At 36.5% G+C, this 19,821-nt stretch overlaps 1 protein-coding gene across 1 annotated transcript in view; it reads left to right on the forward strand.

Moving 5' to 3' along the window:
• Nucleotides 1–408: 408 nt before the first annotated feature.
• The window catches only part of MPP5 (membrane protein, palmitoylated 5 (MAGUK p55 subfamily member 5)), a 49,508-nt gene continuing 30,095 nt past the window's right edge, over nucleotides 409–19,821 (forward strand). Inside the window, exons 1-2 of the mRNA XM_009883475.1 lie at nucleotides 409–420; nucleotides 6,043–6,047. The gene's annotated coding sequence lies outside the window, so the exon portion shown is untranslated. The remainder of the gene's footprint in view (nucleotides 421–6,042; nucleotides 6,048–19,821) is intronic.

Here is a 19,821-nt window from a genome sequence, read left to right on the forward strand (position 1 = left end):
GCTTATTAGGTACAAGCTCTTTTTGAAGCATTGAGTGTGGTTTCCATGGCTGATCAGTGGTGGTTCTTAATTTATAAACCTTGTATGAAGTAAAGCGTTGTATGTGTTTAATTCTAATAAAAAGTACTAGGGTGATAACTGAACAATATAAGTTTCAAGAATAGGTTGTACAAAATCTGAAATAACCACTTCTGGAGTAGTAAGGTATTAAATATTTGTATATATGTTGTTTGGTTTTTTTTTTAAATTTTACAACTTGAGTTGCAAACTTGAATTTATGTATGCTTCATTCCCTAAGCCAGTCTCTGACTTCTGTTGGTGAGAACTTCATACAGTTTCTCCTTCTGTCAATATTTTTAAAGTCTTTTCTATACAAATATTTAATGAATGCAGCTGCATACCTAAGTGGCTGGGTAGTAAGTGTAGGCTAGTTTGTGTTCCCTCTTAAGTGCACACTCCTGTCAAATCTCAGAAAGATATTTAACACTGGTCTTTTGGTATTATGTGTGCTAGTGCTGCTTATAACTTCTGTAGTTGGGACTTCATGTGGTAATTAAAATTCCATGCAAAACCTCAGTTCTTGATTTCTTAAAGCTAATTTGAATTTGAGTATTCAGCCTTTAAGGTATGTAATATGACTAATCATTGCCTGTGAAACTTAATTACTAATTGTTTAACAGTTTAAGTTGTGCTTTTGACACTTTTTGGCGAGTGTGGGGTTTTTTGTGTTTTTTGTGTTTGTTTTTTTTTCATTCTTGGATAGATTTGTGACAGGTGGCACATCTGATTCTGGCTACTTTAGAAGAAATTTAGATTGCAAATATAGCTCTGGGAAATCTTGCCAGATTTGGTGATGTCAGGTTTCTACCTTTCCCTGCTGAGCTCCTCTGCTCTAGTTCATCATTTGTAGAATTAGCAGAAGTTGTTCCTTGTTCATTTCTGTTCATAGAGTAATATCTGCGGGAGAGGACCCAAACTAAAATGCTGGTCTTAGCACTGAAGTGGCTGAGGTGTCAGCACATGTCCCCTTCTGCCAACTCTGCTTTGGTGTCAGTGACTTCTGATGGGAGCAGAGTCTATAGCTGAGGATAGTAACTTAATCTGCTACAACAAGATTTGCTAGAGCTTGTCTATCAACATCTTTAATTTAAGCTTGCTGTCCCTTCAGCTCAGCCTCTTACGCAGTCTTATTTTCTTCTTTATTTGGAAAAAAAAAACCAAACACAAGAAATAATAGTGGGCCTTATTTTATGATCTATTTGCAACAAATTCCATGTCTAACTTCTGACTTGTATTTTGAGAAACCCATAAACAATCAAACATATTGTTGCTGACAGTTACACCATTTCAGATATCAAGGATTCATATATCATTACATTAGCATATTCTTACAGGTATATTTCTGAAAATTTTTATTTAGCAGGTAAAATTTGCACTGGCTTTGGTTTCCAGACTTGCAGTGTAGAACCATCCAGAAATGCTCTGCATCAATCCAATATACACCACCACAGGGTGTGCGGAACCAAAAGCAAATTAGAGACATTGTGAAAAGTGGTGAGACCTATTACTCAAAGTCAGACTGAAATGCTGTGCATGGGAGCTATTTGAATGGGTGCTTGAAGTTTAGAGGAATAAGAAAGCATTAGAAGTATGTTTATGGGTTTAGCTTGTTAAAACTTAAAATTCTCTAATAAATACCCCTTGTTTGTTTTCAAAATTCCAGAACTGGTCTTTAAAGAATATAGGTGCATACTTATAATAATTTGAGTTAGTGGAGTGCAAAGATATTCATAAATCTTATTGACCTCAAATAATAGATTCTGATTTCAATAATTAATTTTTTAGGTGATTTTTTTTTTTCTGGAACAGCATATTTTTAATCTCTGAATGTTGACTAAATATCTGGAAAGAGTTATATCTCTTTTCATAAATGTAGAATTCATCAAGAACAAGGCAGTTATGAATGTTTATTCTGTTGGATGTTCTTCTTTAGATAGATCTGAGTAAATAGTTTTCTAATATAGAATGTCAGCTGGCTTCAGGTTGAAAATACATACTAGATAGATAAGTATGTTGCAACCAATCGGTCAGTTGGAAAAGGGCGTGTGAAACTTTTGGTTCAAGTTCCAAAACTCCTGGAAGTGGTGGATGAAGTCTGACCATCTGTGGGATACCTAAACCTTCCTAGTTTTGCTCTATTATTTCTACTTTGCAAAAATAAATTTTGTTGTTGCAGGCATTGTAGCCTTGGTAGTGCTGGAACAGGATTCTTTGCCTGCATCACTGAGATGATTTGCAGTCTCTGGGGACCAGAGAAGTACAACTCTTCTCAAATCCTTTCTTTAAATTGAGTGGAATAAGACCATTTTATTTAACAGTGTCTCTGGTAAACAGATATGTCAGAAGGATAAAATGGTTGCTTTGAGAAACTTTTTGCAGCTTTAAAGCAAAGATTGTAGACTTGACTTGGAAAATTGAATGCATTATTGTAAGTATTGGGGTTCCTGGGTGATTAGTCTGTGGTTTCCACTGCTAATCACTAATGGCTATTGCATTGATTGTTTTCAAATTTTCAAATGGATTTAAGGTATAATCTGACCTAAATTGCGTTGTACTTATTCAATTTGAAGTGACAAAAGAGAAATAATGGATAGTAGATAATCCACATCCCAAAATTTGTTTCTGTTTCCTAAGTAGCTGATGGTAAAAAGTATTGATAAAATTTAGAAACTCCATCGAGACACACAGAAAATCAGATATACCTGCTTTGATTTGCCTCACTAACACGGTTGGTTTGGCACTAAAGATTAAACCCAGTGACCGGACTTGCCAGTTGATTGCTCTGAGTAATTGGCATGTGAACGGTGTTGCAGCTCTTGTTCAGGAGGTCAGTATTTTTCTGACATTATTTGAAAAAAGTGACTGTTGTTTTATATGCTCAGGTTCCAAACAAAATGGTAAAGTCACTTTAGTGTTCTTGGCTTGTTCAAGAAAAGTCTCTGGGTTTTTTTGGTTGTTTCTTTTTTCTCCCTTACTGAAAAAATCTCAGTATTAAATGCTTCCTTAGGGCAAGAACCTATGTTCTCACTCTGCAAAATTAGAAAGCATAATCTTGGAACCTTGTTTTTTTCCCTAGCATCACACAGAGTGCACGTAACGAGTGCCCAGAGGGGCGGTGGAAATTAAAGTAATGTGCAGAGCTGCTAATAAACTTCTGTCTGTGAGGCATTAGTACAATCATCAGAGGAGCTGCTTTCCAGTAAGGTACCAGTGCTATTCACAGTTAGAAGCTGGGTTAGAAGTTGGGCTAACCTGTTAGGCTTTTTAGAAAACTAATACTGCATCATATCTCTGCTACCCTTGTCTGGTTTCTAGGCCTAACTAAACTATAAAGCCCAAAGACTTGCTTTTGTACTTCTGAAAAATGGAAAATCCAGGACTACAGCATCTGCTGTTACTTTTTGAACTTTCTAACTTTTTAACAAAATTGAAATATTTTCAAAACTGATTTTACTGGCCTAGAATGTGATATTTCAATTCTCAGTTAAAATTCTGTATTATTTTCAATCTACTCAAGTTTGCCTGAAAGACCATATGAAATGGCTTCATAATTAGACTATATTGTAGCTGTAGGAACAATAGTTGCATGTTCTAGTGAGTAAAAGGAATTTAAGGTTGGTACCTGGACAGTAGCCTACCCACCTGGCCAGGACCCTGCAGAGCCACACTGCGGGGTGTGCTGGAGCGTCAGGGAGGGAGCAACCTGTTGTCTGAGAGCCCCATTCTCTTTAGTCATGATTAAAATGCAGGTATCTGAGCTAATAAGTTGTCAAGAACTTGAAGAGCCTGGCTAGCATAGCACAGACAGAAATTAAATTCAGCATGGTTTATTTATTTCAGGCCACTGCCAATTGTGCCTGACCCAGGACCTTCACAGAGTGTCACTTCGTTGGTTTTTTTTTTTGTCCCTGTCTTGTCCTCTAAACTCATATCTGCAGGCTTTGTCGTTATGCAAAGTTTCACAGTCTCTTAATGCTTACTGGGAGCATTGACTAAAATATTTTTATTGCAGATTCAAAATGTATTTAGTTCCAGCCAATGTACTGAGTGGTACTTTGAAAATTGTGCTAGAAAACTGTTTTTAAGTGACCTGCAGTTATGTCAGAGCTCTTGATTATATTCAATCACCTAGTCCTGTGGTGAAAAAAGAAATAATTAGTGGTTGGAAAAAAATCATTGAGACAATCTGAGGTCCAGATACCTCCCCCCTTGAGCTGGGGCATGGAGGGAGCGAACAGCACTGTCCTATCAGTACTATTTAGCTGCTATAGCTGTGTGATGGGTTGACTGGAATTATATCCTTGTATTTGGATATAGTTTTCAGTTTATGCAGCTATTTGGATCCTCTTGTGCACAGTCCTTAATAAAATCTTAAAGTGATGAAATTTAAGTGGTTTATTTTTGTAAGCAAACCAGTTTTTGGTCTAACTTTTGTTGAATAGCCTGTGTTTCTTTTAATTAAAAATGCATGATTTAACTTCTGTAGGCTGTTCCTTATCTGTACATCCTTTTGTGTGTTTCCTTACTTTGTTTCATGTGTAAACTTTGGTGTGTCTCTATAATTTACACTATTGATCTTTAGACCCTTCTAGTTCTTGTAAGAAAATGAGCAAAACCTTTTCTGGGTGAAGGTGTGCATTACTTTCTTTGTATAAGAGAAAAACTGAAGTTCCCTAACTTCTATAAATTACGTTGATTGATTTATCTTAACAGAGACTAGTCTAATCTTGTTTTTAGAAGAAAGGATCAAGTATTTTCCTCATAATGTGACCTAATACATTTGAAAAAATGCCACTAGTGACAGATAATTTGAAATAGTCTGCAACAATTCAGGTAGCCATCAAGAAAATACTGCTTACATTGTAGCCTTATTTGCATTGGGTGAAATTATTGGATTGCATTCTAATTGATTCTATAATTCTCATTTTTGCCAGAGCCCCAAAGCTCCCATTTGTAACTGTCATCCACAAACCCTAATCCTAGTCCTAAATCTGTATTTGTAGATTTCTTCTGAAAATTTGTAAATTTCTTCTGAAATTGAGAAAGCTGATAGCGTTCACTGCCATCCTGATTTTTATCTGACATGCAGGGAAAGCATGTCTCTTAATTTCTCTCTGTTACCTTTGGGTACTTCTCTGTTCCTGAATCATTTGTTGCTGATCACACCGCACCATTTTGGTGCGGTTTTGGATTATATTTGTTCTTTCACTTAAACACAAGAGCACGTGGAATTTTCTTGTATGCATTTTGTCTGATTTTTTTTAGGTGTAAACTGGCTCTTCTGTGCCTAGGAAGAGTTGGTAACAACTTAGCTTTTAAAAATCTGTAACTGGTTAAAAATTGCAGTCATTTTCGTGATGAAGAGAAACCAGTGTTTATGTGCAGGTCATCTCACATTAGAGCTTTTTGCTACTGAGAAGGGGAGTTATCTTTCTCCTGGGTTTGTTTTCTGCTGTTGTATTCCACTAGGCTGGCTCGTGGAGAGATCTATTGATGCCAAAGCCAGTGTAAAATAAGTGAGGAAAGGGATTTGGAGTAAGGTGTGGGTCGTCTCCATCTTGCAGAATCATATCCTAAGCTCAAGTGGGAAAGCTGGTAGGAAGAAGTAGAGGCTGTAACTCGAGATTGTTCTGAAACACAGATATGTGTGCGTGTTGAGGCAGTGGGTCATGTGTAGCATTGCATCCTGAAGTTTTTCAGCTGTGCTGCTCCAGTGCATTGTGAGAATTTGCTGCAGTGAAATCTTGAAAAATTATGTTTAGGAAAAGTAGTTTTCTGTTTCAGCTGGTCGAGTCTCCTCAAATTACTAGGCAAGAGCAGGACCAAGTATTTCCAAGCTTTGCAGTGACAAAGCGTGGACATAGAGTAACTAGAGTTCTTCCTGCCTGTCAGACACTAGAGATGGGTATGGTTTGGGTCCGGACAAAGTTTCTCAACTGAAACCCCTTCTGTAAACCTGACTGTTTCTTAGGGTAACTGCAGTGAAGGTGTTAAGTGTGTTGTGCTTTTGTTACAGCTCTGGTGCTTCACAGTGGTATTCAGAGTTTTTCTCTGCAAAATTTGCTGCTTTTTCCTGTTGCTGACAAGGTAGATTCACCAGACTAGGTTGTTATTGTTTCTACACACATAACATTCTCAGTTTAATTTTCATCACATTTCTTATACTTGACTTGGCGAAAATACTCTTTTTCTTCATCCCCCTGTCTTCCAAAGGAGGCAGAGTTTGTCTTCCAGTGGACCACGGCTTTCACTCTTTGCTGTTACTATTTGGCTGACCTCTTTGATCTGAAAAACCTCATGTAAAGACAGTGGCAGATTCCTGAGCAGCGTATAGAAATGCTGATATTGGCACCAGGCCCTGCATCCAGTTAGTGCTCTTGCTGTCTGTTTTGCCACCTTAGCCTTGCCCTTTGACACTGGATTCTGCTTTTTATACAAGCAGGTCATTTAGAGTAGTTCGACTCTGGTATTATTTTGATTATTGCTTGAATGAAAAATTGCTCATTTATTTTTAGACTCTCCCCCTTTTCCTCCCTTGCATTTTCATTCCCTTCTCTGGCTTTTCTCAGGGAAAATCAAAATCCATTTTTGCTGGCATTGATACTTGTATGCAGCTTCTGGTGGTGGTCTGCAGAGCAGCAATTGGAGTCTTGACACCTGGTTTTGCAACAGGGCAAGGCTGCCAGTTTTGGGGCAAAAGTGCTGAGAATATTTCAAGCTGGTCTGACTGCCTCACTGACGGTGACTGCTGGTATTTCTGGCATGTTTTAGTATTCAGTTTTGCTAGGGATAACTTCATAATTGTAACACTGTTTTCTGGAATGCTTCAGTGTCATAGTGTGTTACCAGTGCAGTCTTGTACATAAGGCTGGTGTTAGATTACTGGTCTGTCTCCACCTCTAGAGGAAAACACCTGTCTGTGTGGTTTCTGCATGAGAGGGCAGCATCCAGGATCGTAATTTTGCTGAAGGATTTACAAAGTAGTACTTCCACTCAAAAGTTTGTATTTTTACAGTTATGTAAATGTGAATTTAAGAAAGAAGTATCTTAAGCCCAGAGTGTTATGGTTCTTTTTATTCAAAGGATTAGTGTAGTAAAACCTGTTAAAGGCTAATTTACTGAAGGCTTTATTCTTTAACCCAAAGTAGAACTGCCAAATATGCAGCTTACATTCTTAGATAAGCTTAATTATGGGAAATTTGGCTCTAGGGTTTTGAATTTAATAGCAGTTTATCTTCAGTTGGATGGCATCAGTGTGTTCTTATGAAGCTTAAACTTCTAATAAGTTTGTTCCAAAGGAGCCAATAGTATGGTTCTTTTGGAATGAAACTAAACAATGATTAGTGAAGATGCTGCTACCTAAAGTGGCTATAAATGGCACCGTTTAAAGTTTATGTGATTGGGATTATTTTGGGACACAGACTTCTTACTTTCTGATTCAGAAGTACCCGATGACCAAGTTCTAGATACTGGGACAATAAAGTATTGTGATGTTTTCTTTGAAGAGATTTATCACCTATGTTGGTGTAATGCATATGAACATGTTTGCATCACTGGTATGTAGAACTTGTACAAACTTAATCTTTAGGTATTTGTTTAAGGGGTTGGGTGATTCTTCGAAGTATTGCTCAACAAGTTTTTTGAATGTATTCTTAATGTCCTGTGCCCTTTTGTATAACACCTATACAATTCACTGAGTGGTGAAACGAAAAGATATCCCGTGTTCATCAGTTCTTCCTGTCTTCTCATTTCCCATTACGAAATATCTGAATTACTGAGATATGACATCAGCACCAGGAGGAAAATTTTGTTGTAGAGAAGTTTCATTATCATGCATCCATTAGATTTTGATGCACAGTCATATCAGGTAGAAGTGTCCAGATATCATAGCTCTTTTCTACTTTTCTTTTGAGAAACTTATTTTGAGTTTTATGACAGTAAAAACTACTCACGAAAGGTAAAGTGGGGCCAGTTAATGAATTTTGACTTGTACAGGGAACAGACTGGCTATTCCTGAATTGTGATTTCCATTTTCTATTTCTGTTACAATTTTCTTTATTGTAGTGGGTAGTAGTAGGTAATACGAGTTTATGGAACTAGTTTTAGTTGTTAGACACTTCAGAAAGTTCTAATGATGGGGCAAAATTTATGTTGGGTTTTTTTTTTTTAAAGAGTAATTGTGTACACTCGTAAGTACAAGCAAGTATAAAGTATAGGTTAACATACCTTTCACTGTTTATCCATTTCACTGGCACAGAACATTCAAGATGGTTGAGAATTTTTTTGCTTATGGAAAGAACTCAGTGTTCAGCTTTCAATTCTCAAATTAGGGGAAGGAAGAAGGCTTTAAGGATGCTACCAAAGAAGGAAAATGTTTTTAAACCAAGTTTTTAACATTACTGTTTGAAGAGTCATCTTCAGCTTGATTAGTTTAAGAATTGTGAGGAAATACTTCCTCAAGTTCAAGTGTGTTGGAACTTCATTGCATTAGAAGATTCACTCCCTGATGTTAGGTAGAGAGATTTCTGCTGAATTCCATCTTCCTAGGTGTTGAATCTTGGCGTGATTTGAGAGTTCCGTGGAGTGACTTACATTACTTAGTTTACCAGTGTTTTTCCCTGATTTGTATAGTGATGTTTAATGTCTTAGTTCAACAGCTCAAATGATAACGTGGGTTTCTGGACAGAATTATTGCACTACTACTTATGAAATAAGTTTGCCTCTCTTCACATGGAAGACAGTCTTACATTCCTGTGAGTTTGACAAATTTCTGATGTTTTCTTAATAAAAAGAGTATCTGCTTTAACAAGGTTCCAGAAACTGAATGTACTTTCTTTGATTTAGCAAAAGAGTTGAACTGTGAAAGAGCTCTGCAGCCACAGTGCCTATGTTCTTGAATTCAATTTGCAGAATTATGTTCCTCTCAGGATTTTATCTTAATTTGTGTAACTGATTGCTAACATTAGGCCCAAGAGTCCACTTACGTTTAATAGGAGAGAAAGAAAGAGACTGTTTTTATAAGGTACAGAAGGTCTCTAATGTCATGTCTTTATAGCCTTTGTGAAGCTTTCTCATGCATTTTTATTATGAAGTCTAGTAATGTAGGTTATTTACAAAGAATTTTATTTTTCACATCCTATAGTGAAATTTTGGTAATACTTCACATAAAGTATTTTTCTACAGGTGTTTTCCTCATGACCTGTGTTTTAAGTTACTGTGTGGTATAAGTTTGTTCAGCAGTCTTGCCTTATAGTATGACCAAGGAATGAGCATGAGTGTTTCAGTCATGGTTGGTGTTGTTCCCATAAGTTTAACAGATCTTTGTGGTAAATATTGGGAAGGTTTGAAATAAGGGTGATTTGTAATTTTCGTCCATTTCCAAGTGTTTACCCATGTGTGAATTCCATTGTGTGGGTGTACGTATGCCTGAGGTAGTAGTACTTTTATTTCAATTAATCTTTGACCAGTAGGTGTACCATTTTATGCCTTCTTCAGCAGGCACTCAGCAAATTAAGATTTATCCCTTATTGCTGTCCACTGTGTATTAAAAAAATCAACTCTTTGTCACAGATTCTCATCTAGTGTGTTTATACTATTTGCACAAAGATAATAGGTTGACAATACGCTTGAGTATCTTCAAGTAATGAATGTGCAGAGATGTTCAGACTTTTCAGTAGGACCTCCTTTAATAGTGATCTCAAGACATGGATGTTCAATTTATCATTTTTGTCTGGGAGGAAATATGCTTGAAGATAAATGCAAGTTTTGTGGTCCTTTACACCCACAGTGTCTCAGGTTGTGCCTCTTAAGAGAAACCAATAGGTTATTTAACTGTCCTGTTTACATCATCAGGAAGAGATGCAAGTGGTTGTAGGTGTGTGGTTGCTTTTTTTGTGGTGGGATTTTTTTTTGTGGGTTTTGCTTGGGTTTTTTAAGATGAAAGTTCTTTCAAAATCAGGAGCTTTTGGTGTGAATTCATCCACTTCCCCTGCAAAAAATAAAAAAATAATAATAAAAAAAGAATCTCAAGAGTATGGTTCCATGAGATGAGATTCCATTGGAGTTGGCGCTCTGCTGCAGGTGGGGGGAGTTTCTGCTTGTCTCTGTCCTCCCTGGTCTCAACCACTTGCTTCTGCCCCTTGTGCCAGTCCTGTCCTTTCAGATTATTGTGAGCTGTTTTAGCATGCTACTTTGACCAAAAACAAACAAACAAAAATATTTTGTAACATTCTACAGTCTTGTTGAATTAAGATGACTCAGAGAGATTTGACAAGCTTCAAAGCAATCAGAGAAGGTATTGGCTGTACATCCCAAAAGTGGAGAGGATAAGGGAGGAGTCAAGAGAAAGACTTAGGAGACTGCAGTCTTTGGGAGCAGCAAACTAGCCCAGCATAACAGTCCAAGGAATCGTACTGACAGTCAGTCTATTTTCTGGTTCTTGTCATAAATTCATGAACTATGGGATCTCTTTTGAAAGGATCCAAAAGTAGGGCACCCTTGAAAGCCTAGTCAGCTTTGTTCTGTGCTAGCAGTTGAGGACTTAGCTGTGCACAAACATATGAATTACGCGATTTTGCTGAAGAAATTACTGAAATGTTCTGCAAATATTAAGTAACACGACTGATGCAGTATAAAGAAACTACAACATTTTGCAAGTTCTGAACAGTTGTTTCGGTCTGCAAAAATTTTGAGTTCTGACTTTGCTACTTGTCTTCAACTTGTCAGGAGTGAGAAGCATTCCAGCAGATTTCATGTACACATATTTACTTGAGCATAATCCTTCTCTGCAAACTGCGACTGTGACCAACTATTTTGTTGGGGATATATTCACCATAGCTATCCATCACATTTATCCTGTTTGAGGATGGCTTCTTTATTCTATAGTAGCAAGAGCTTCTATCTTCTTTGTTGAACAGGACATCTCAGCATAGTAATAATAATGAAATGGGTATCGTAGAAAAAAACTGACATACGCTGCATGGCTGGTATGCCTTGCTTACAGTGTTCTTCAGAAAAGCAAGTAAATGTGATGTTAATTAGAAAACCTTAGGGGGTTATGCCCATCGAGTGAAAATCCTTCAGAAGGACACTTCTAAAATTTATGCAGCAGTTTTTTAGGGGTTTGCTCAGTGGAACAGTCATCACAATCTCAGATGAGGTTAGGAATGAAAAACTTGTACATCAGAGACCCCCACAAAAATAACTAGAGAAGAGCTTAAATGAGATGTGGTTGTTTTGAGCTTGTGGTGCATAAGTGACCGTGAGTTCTGTGAAGTGCAGAGATCATCAGTCATACAATTTTGTGGTTTATGTTCTGTATTTCAGAATTTCAGTCTTCAAAAGTCTCAACTAATTTTTGTGGTAAAAAAAAAAAAAATCATAGGATCCTTACTCACCCCACACACACCCCTCTACGAGTAATATAGCGATGGGGCTAATCAGGTTAAATCATTAAGGACAATAATTTAGAAAAAGAAATCACTTTGCTGTCGCCCTTTCAGATAATATTGCAAAAAAGTGTTGAAAAGAGAGCCCAAGGAGGAAGTGCACATAAAAGAAGATAGCACATGTCTTTGTTACACAGTGTTGTGAGACTTTGCTTTTTGAACTTGCAAAGCCTATAGCTCAATCGTATAAAGTTGAAAGACAGTTTTGGTCCCTGTGTCTAGCCTCTTTGAAGGCTGTTGAATTAGATAGGTAATGTTTCAGTATTTTGGATGAAAGCCTGTGAGGAGTGTCTGTCTTCCCCTTTTCTTTAGATGATGTTTCTAAATGTGTTTATTGGATTCACCAGGTATCAGAATATTAAAATGTAAGTAAGGAAGAAATTTCTTTTTCCACAGAATATTGTAAATATGGCTTAAGAACAACTTGCTGTGGAGGACTAAACTAATGACATTTTGTATGAATTTAAATGTCAGATATGATGTAAATTATGGAACATTGCATTTTCACTTTAATTTGGGATTAGTTAGTATAGTTTTCATTCAATCACCTCTCTGAAGTGCGTGTCATTTACTTATTAGTACACATGTACATTTACTATTAGTACTACGTTATATGTAGTGAAGCAGTGGCAAGCATTGACATTAAAAATAGCATGTTAAAAAATATAGGGATTAAAATGAGACCAGGATGCAAGAGCCCAAGACAAAAAGGATATAATTTGAAGAGGGTGGGGGAATCTTATTAGAGAACTAAAATAGCAGCAGTATTTTTAATTTCACAGAGAATATGACCACTGTTTAAATCAAGGACAGGCATGTTTACTTCTAAGACAATGAAATCTGAAATCTTAACTGTCTGTGAATAGGTGATAAGAAACGACTGTCTCGTTATCATGCTTCTGGCTGTCCTGTGAGATCTGTTAACATCCCCTGGAATTCTAGGAATTTCTTACTCTTCATTTGTTATGCTTGAAGGTTTCTAAACGTTTGGAATAACTGCTAAATTAAGACAATTCTTTTTTTCTTTCACTGTACTATCATCTTTACATTACAGCCTGTAGAAATCTGTGTTATCCACTCATATAGAAAATGAAGAAAATAATGTTTCTTGTCAGTCAGGGATTATTGGTGCTAAAGACTTGATTAGAGCTGGGTATTCAAATGTATGCATAGCTGTAGCCTATTAATCTAAGCCATAGTGGGATACTAGGGTAATAAATCTATGTGCTGGTTGGGGGTAATGTGTGTGTCAGACCAGCTAATGAACTATAGTGTTGGTTGTTTCTGTGGGCTACTTTTTTAAACTGTGTTTCTTTTTTTCAGTTTTTCATTCGTTGATGTAGAGACTGCCCTCTGCCGTGCTCTTCACCTAAAGTAGAATTTAGGTCTTGTCAGCACTAGGAGTTGCTCACAAGTGTTCAAAAGGCGTTAAACTGTGTCAGAGCTTATTTGATGATACAGATGGCAAAATAGAAATAGAAGCTAAATACTGCATTATTGAATTAAAAAAAAAAATATGCTTAAATGACCTTAGCAAAAGTCTTAATTTTTTCTAACTGTATGTGATTCTTGACAATAAGCTTCTTGAAGCCTACTCTGAATTGTTTGTTGTCATTCCCTCTCCCCAATACATCTGTAGTCACTCCAGCTGAAACTTTATTCCCCCCTCATGTCTGTTTTTCATTTGGTCTAAAAAGTAGAAATTAAACGATGCTGATGTGTAAGTGGTAGTGAATATTTAAAACAAAGGGAAATGTAGCATATAAGAAAGAAGTTTATCCTTAGTGTTTTCAACAATTGTTTTTAATGTCAGTTAACTTTGGAAGCTTTTTAATTATTTATGTAACCAAGAAAAAAGCATTTATAGTGCAGTGGAAAGTCAGATTAGTTAAGACTAAAGCAAGCTTCTTGCACAGTGGTTCTGCTTGACCTGTGCTATCACTTTTAGCTGATTAAAATGTCTCATTATTGAGATACTAATAAAGGAAGATTGCTGGTAATAGAGCATGCAACTTGTTTTTTTTTGCGGAGAGATTGGTAAGAATTTAAATAAAATTTAAGTGTTTCTCTTGCTTCATATGACGGTTATGTTATTTCTTTTATGAAAATCAGCCTGTTCAATTTCTGAAAGCTTAGATCATGCTTATTCTAAGGGGAATTCATTTCTTTAGACCTAACAGAGATAAAATACATTATTAAAAGTAATCTACTGTGGTGTATCCTACATATCTCTTCTACTGATTTCACTCACCTGTATCACTGAGGATGTGTGTTTTCTAATGATTGATGTAAATAGAACAGTTGAAGTGCAGTACTTCAGAGGTTTTATTGGTGTTACTACAGCTGCTTATTGAGAGGTTTTAGCCGTCTGCTGACCAAGCTCGATAGAACTCAAAAAGTGGGGTTTTTTTGCCTCTGCATTTGGGTAATTGTCTCTGTTTCCAACAGGGCTGGAAGACAGGCTGCTGCAGTCTCAAAATCTGGGGAGAAGCAGTGGAGCAAGCCGAGGAGCATCGTGGCATGGCTGGCGTGTGACGTAAGTCCCCCGGCTCCTGGCCCGAGCATGCAGGAGCTGACAAAGCTGCCGGCATGGGAGCCAGCAGTGCTGTGGTGACAGGGGAATGCTGAGCCCTGCAAACAGGGGGCTGCAGCTGCTGCCCGGGGGAGCCCTGGCACTGGAGGAGCTGGAGGGGGAGTTAATATCACCTCCCTTGGCCAGATGAGCAACCGGCTGCTATTTTGGACATTTGGCAATGGAGAGGAGTGCTTTGATCAGTGATGAAAATCGCAAATCTTGCATTTCTGCTTTTAATTTTGAGGCAGCAAGAATTGTTTATCCAAACTCCATTGTCTGTTGCACTGGGTAATTAAATTAAACATGGTCTCTTCTAGAAATATATCTAATAGTATGATATGACTGAAAGTTACAACAGTGACTGAAACAAGAGTAGTGTTGTATTACACTGAATATTTATATAAAACAATCTTTGGATGTACCTTAGAAAGCAGTTTATGCTTCTGCAGTGAAATGGGTTCAAATTCACATAATTTGTTGTGTGCAAATACAAAATGAAATTATTATATACTCTGTGTTGCAATTTCATATAGTTTGTACACAGAAACTGCAAAGGTATCTTGCATATAATTTGCATATTACTGCAAAGGTGCAGTTGCTGAAGAGAGGTCTGAGTGATGTGGCTGTTGATTGACATGACGTATGCTCTTAGTGGTCCATGTTTTTCATGGAAAACACTATGATCATACCTGTTCTGTAGGTAGTAGCCCTGTGTCTCGTGAAGTTGGTAGTGTAGACTAGCCAGTTCTTGAGTTGTGACTTTTTTGATTGTTGCCACTGCATCAACAGATAAACAAGCCTAATAAAATTAAATGTGTCTTAGAGGCCGGTTCTTAAATGCGATATCAATATGATTCAAAAATACACTTACGATTTCCCACGTTTGCATGTTGAGAAATTTGTTTATACAGTCTATAAGACTGGAATCTAACCTTAGCGTCTGAATTTTCAGTTTCATTAGTTTCTCTGTGCTTTCGTGTTGCAAGTTAACATTGTTATTGCTCATGTACAAATGTAACTTAGGAAGCACTAACAATGAAAATTACTTTCCTTTTGAGGGTTTAGCCCTTTTTGTTGTTGATCCACATATCTTGCACATTTAAGTGAGCATGGAATGTTAAAACCTCTTGGCATGTCTGAAAGCCCTGTGAAATACACATGTTGAACTGAGTTACTGTACTTGACGGGTTTTGTAATGAACTCTGATCTGAAATTATTAGAAGTAAGAGTCAGCTGGATATTAAAGGAAGAGCTTTCTTCCAATACCAAGACTATGCTAGAGCATCTAATTAGAGGAAATCATATTAAATATTGTAGACTAAAAAACCCAAACCATACCAGAATTCAGTCTTGAATGTGTTGCAAAGTTAGTGTGGATAGAATTATTTTTTCTATTACAGACTTTTTTTAAATCAAGAAAAATAGTATCAAGTTGTCATAGGTTTTGTAACATTTACTCGATTTTGAAAAACATCAGGCTGCTTCAGTCTGTACCAGGTATTTCAGGTACTATTAAGCTCCATAGGAGATATCTGCGAACTATTTTCTAACATAAACTTCAATCTTTAATTCTCGTCAAGTAGTGGTTAGTTTTATGCTGTGCAACATGGTTTGTGTTGTGTTTTGCCTTATGTAGTTGCCTTCCAAGTCTATTAATCTTGCAGGTTCACTGAAATACTGTTGAAGAAACAAATGATGCTTGGGAGATAGTGCAGGGAAAGCTGGGAACTTTTTTTTTTATTCCCTAATTTATTTTGTTATTTTGCGATTTTTATGACTTGGGTTTTGCTTGCTTAGAAATCTGAAGAACTGAGTAAAAATACCAGAAGACCTACTGTTATGCCATTAATAATACATGGTAGACATCTCCAGCATAATTTTATGCTCATACTTTGTTAGTAATTCAGATATCAGGAAGTATCTTGTATGTGATTTTAATCTAACTTTTAATTCACTTCAGCAACCTAGAATTCCTCCTCCAGTTGTTTTTAATGAATATTTTAATATACCATGTCTGTCACAGTATACGGCTTTCAGCTGATGATAAATCCTTTGCACTGTGCCTGATGTTAAATATGTATTTCTTGTGTTTATAATATAATTACAGATATAGGTTGGGTTTTTATACTCTCAACTGTGCCAAAACTAATGAAATTCAGTTGGAGGTGAGCGCTGAACTCCCTTGCAGTCATTCAGAATTTGCAGCTTTAATGAATTTTAAAAAGGGAACTATCAAGTCTAATCATACTTCTAGCATTGAAAGAATTTTAAACACCACCGAAATGTAACACAAAACCTCAGCCTCCAGAAAATGTCATTTTTGCTCTTTGGAAGTTGCTGAAGCAAAACAAATTTAATTTTACTGTACAGAATTTAGCTGTTAAAGCAATTAGGATAGCTACGCACACCAGCCACAGTCCCCAGGAAGCAAGCGAAAATTTAAACCACCTTAGAACACTTCGGTTTCTGTCCCTGTCAGTATGTATTTTATACTAGCATCTGTCTTGCACACAAAGATGAATGCATTTATGTATGTTTATTCTTTGACAGAGCTTTTAGGGTCTGTGCTTTGTTTATTGTATTCAGGGTGGTTAAAGAGACGATAGGAGCCTGACATTGTTAGGGATCAGTGTGAAGAATGATGTGTGGCTTGTAAAATACAGTATTTTTCAGAATAGTGGGTATAGTTAACAAGACAGTAGTTGTGCTTTTTTCTTTAATTTTTGCTGGTTTGAACTTGCACCAGAAATATGGCTTGTTTGCTGTTCATAGTTACTTCACAGTGAAATTCTTGTGTGATGCCTGATGGTGATCGGAGTGACTGAAATGCTCTTTCTCAATAGCTGTACTTATGTTAGCAGTTTATACAAACCCTCCTCTGTAGGGCAAAAATTTGAATAGTTAAAGTGATCTGTGAAGAAGAGCATTTCACATGTGCTCTCCAGGGCCATATTGGTAAGACCTGTGATATGAAGGTTGACAGAAAACAGTCATAAATCTGCTTTATTTGGAATGATCAACGCGTCATGTGGAAATGCTAAGGTTCCCCTGTTAGGTATCAGCAGTTCAAAGGAAAACAGTCAAAGCCACAATTTAACCCTATTAAACTTTCAGCAACCAAACTCTGTGTAACACAGAGATTTGTGCGTATCTAAAGAGTATAAAAACTGCTTATACCATGTTCTACAGTGGAAAAGAATTCTGTTAATTCCAAATATTATTCTAGATATTTTACATATAATGTAGTAAAAATCAGTGGTTTTGAGCATACCTGTAAATTTTTCTCCTTAGTGCAAGAATTAATGTAACAAAATAAGCTCTTCTGGAGTTGAAAAGCTGGTTTATTGGTTGATCCACAACTTGCAATGAACAGACTTGGTGTAAAAACCTTCCCTTCTTGTTGTTATCTTGGGATTTTTAAAATTGCAAAAGAAACCTTCAGAAAGAAAAGCCAAGAAAACTGTTTCTGAAATTAATCACCATAAAACTTTTGCTGCCATGCTTATTGGTTCAAATTAAATTTTCTGTTCCTGGTGCCTGCCTCGAGCTGAATCTTATTTTTAACCTCAGCACCTTAATTTGAAGACTGAGTTAACATTTTATTAGTGTCATATTTTACATTTTAAATTCCTTAGGACCATTGTAGAGAGGGACTTCAGAATTTTTTTTCCTAATGTGCTATTCATTTGTTGCAATTAACAGTAGCATTTTTCCAAAACTGTTGGGAGATGAGAATTTGTGATGTCTGAAGCAGACTTGAGAAAACAGAAAGAACGGTGCGCTTAGGTTTGGAAGGGGTCACTTGTTATCAGAGGTTCTTTGATTAAAGGAAGTTGTTCAGCATTCCAGAGTTGCAGCATGCCTATAGTTTTATGGATTATGAACCAGTTATATCTGGGGGGGGTTGCATTTTTGTGGAGTTGGTTTGATATTTTGGTAACGTCAAATTTTAGGCTGCCTGATAAGTGCTATTTTGTATCATCTTTTGTATTATCTGAGAGTGATTACTTTGCCTGTACTGTTTATTGCTTGTTTCAGAGACGTCTAACTTTCTAGGATATCAAAAATATTTTCTATCTAATATTGTCCCAGAACTCTCTTTAAATTTTGATGCTAGTTTTTTGAATATTGCTGTTAAGGTGTGACTGCAGGCCAACTCTAATTTTTTTGTAACTTTTGTTTCTTTCTAAACTGACTTAACTCAGGTCTTAAATACTGAAAGTGAGCAGCTATTATCACAGGCCGCTTACATGTCTTGGTTACTCTGTTCCAAGAATCTATATGCCTTTTGCATCTTGCATGGAGCTTCTACTGAAAATGTAAGCAATGTTACTAATGGTTGCCTATTACTAATATTTACCTCAGCCTATATATTTGTTTCTCTGGTTTTCAGTGCTTATTAGTAAACTAAAGGGATTAAAAAACTTATTCTATGTATAGATACAAGAGTTTTTGTTTTGCCCTTTTTCTGGCTTAACCTCAGAAGATACTCTTTGTCTTAGTTAGCTAGTACTTTTAAATTTGATGGAGGAAACGTAGCTAATCCTACCTTAAATATTTTTGATCGGTTATTAAATATTGGCCATCAACTTCATTTTCTGATGTGTAGATTCTTTATCTTTAGTCAGTGTGTCATTACTTAGCCTACACATGATTGAGTGTAATGATGGTATCTTTAAAGTTGCATCTTACTTCTTGCATATCCTCAGTCGTTTTGACTTCTTTAGTGCTGAGTAAATGGATATTATTCATTCCCTCAAATTGTTTCGACACCTTTTAGTTGTACCATATGGACTGAGGAATGTGAGCTTTCTTTCAGCTTGTCAGAGTTGAAAATAGATGAACGTAACTTCCAAAAGGCTCAGTCTTCAGACAAGCTATGGCCAATACAACGCAGATGAAAGAGAATTTAAATTATCTCCACCCACAGTTAAATTAGTGTTCTTTTCAATTTTATTGTAACCAGTGAGGCTTCCTTGGTTTGGGATTGGTATTTCTGTACAGTGAAACTGCCTTTACAGAAGGGTAAATGGGGCTTTCTGAGGATCATTTTGCTAAATTATCTGCTTTTCTTTGAATTTCAGAGACCACTTTTTGCTATGGTGCTTTATATAACTGTGTCTGAATGCTAACTTCATGTGACTTTATTCTTCAAAAAGCCATTCTTTTTCAGTTGGACACTAACTGAAAGTTTTACAGCACCAATTAATTGTGCAGTACTTGCAGTGCTAGCCCCACCACTGTGCAGATTTTGATGGGCTTTTTTTGTTGCCTGAATTTTTTCTGAATGTGGGGATGTTGAGCATTGAAATAATCTTTGCATATTAGTGAAGTGCAATTAAGTATCTTTTAAAGGCAAAAAAGGCTCTTTACTACCACAGAAATACTTTAATATTTACCTCTTGGAAGATCTTAGTAATAACTGATAGTAGTGGCTGGACAGAAAACAAGTGAAGAAAAATGGTTTGGCGTTGCTGTATGTATACTCCTTATGAAAATGAAAAGTTGTACCTATTTAGAATTGCAAGCTGGCAGAAACTTGTGTAGGAGTTTCTATTGCTGCTCCTCCAAAACAGTACTATTGATGTTTCATTTTCAACTTAATTACAACATAAGCATTCTTACCTTCCTCCCCCAAACACAAACATTTGGTTTAAGAATGTTGGTTGTTTGGGTTTTTTTTTTTTGTTTTGGTTCTTCCAGTGTATAATAAAACTTTGAGGTATTTTGTAGTATTTT

The sequence above is a fragment of the Charadrius vociferus genome, unplaced genomic scaffold (assembly GCF_000708025.1).
Source record: "Charadrius vociferus isolate BGI_N301 unplaced genomic scaffold, ASM70802v2 scaffold34, whole genome shotgun sequence".
NCBI classification, from domain to species: Eukaryota; Metazoa; Chordata; class Aves; order Charadriiformes; family Charadriidae; genus Charadrius; species Charadrius vociferus.